The sequence below is a fragment of the Anopheles arabiensis genome, chromosome 2, assembly GCF_016920715.1.
Source record: "Anopheles arabiensis isolate DONGOLA chromosome 2, AaraD3, whole genome shotgun sequence".
NCBI classification, from domain to species: Eukaryota; Metazoa; Arthropoda; class Insecta; order Diptera; family Culicidae; genus Anopheles; species Anopheles arabiensis.
In genome coordinates, this window is record NC_053517.1 from 55,427,226 (window position 1) to 55,428,170 (window position 945).

General features: G+C 44.7%; 1 non-coding gene across 1 annotated transcript; it reads left to right on the plus strand.

Moving 5' to 3' along the window:
• The first annotated feature begins 364 nt into the window (after positions 1 to 364).
• Positions 365 to 420, plus strand: LOC120899242. The gene has a single exon (XR_005739045.1). It is a non-coding gene; the product is annotated as a U6atac minor spliceosomal RNA (small nuclear RNA).
• The last annotated feature ends 525 nt before the right edge of the window (positions 421 to 945 follow it).

Genomic DNA, 945 nt, shown 5'->3' on the forward strand with positions numbered 1-945 from the left:
CTTATGCTATCGATGTGATGAATAACATATTAACAAACGTGACCCGAATGAACAACGAACGGTGTAAGATATAGTTACTGCAGCAGTGGATGGATAGCTACGGTTTGACAGAACAATCTATTCTTGATGAACCTGGTGGCACCGGGTAGCCGTTTCTGCTCAAAACTAATCTTGCGTACACGCGGCGCCAATTGAACATTGCAATAGCTTCGAGTTGAATTGCTGCTCTGCTGCTGACCTGGTGACGTACGCTACACTCTAAATTCAAGCTATCGCTCAACCTGGACGCGAACAGTTCCTGTAACATCCGTGTATAGTCAGCTCAGGCGGAATTGATGCAACAGGCTTCACTGATCGTTTGGTTGTGTCATTTGAAAGTAGAGCAGGTTAGCACTCCCCCTTGACAAGGATGGAACACATACCCTGAGATCAGTGGGCACTACCACCGATCGTATGGAACGAGACATCCATGAGTAGCCGCTATGCTCTTGAAACTCGCGCCCTCGATCACGCCTTGCAGGACGTTATGGGAAATCGCCAAACGTTCGGTGATAAGGTGGTGCTGCTACGTGGTGACTTCCGACAGATACCAACGTCTAGGTTTTGCAGCAGTGTATCCGACAGAGCATGCTGTGGGGCAAATTTAGGGTATTGCGTTTGCGGGCAAAAATGCGTGTGCAAACAGCCCAGACTGTTCAAGATGCTGAAGAGCGGAAAGAGTTCGCAGAATTGCTGCTCCTCATCGGCGTGAGTTACATATGGCAGCAATGTGAATTTCGCTGAATAAATTATTTATTCCAAGAGATACACCATCCTCAATTTAACTTATAGAATTTTAAATAATAGAAAATTAAGAAATCATATTGTGTGTATACTGCAATGTATGATGTAAATACTATACACTGTACCCGGGCCATTTTAACTAGTTTCTTATAAAATGTTCCA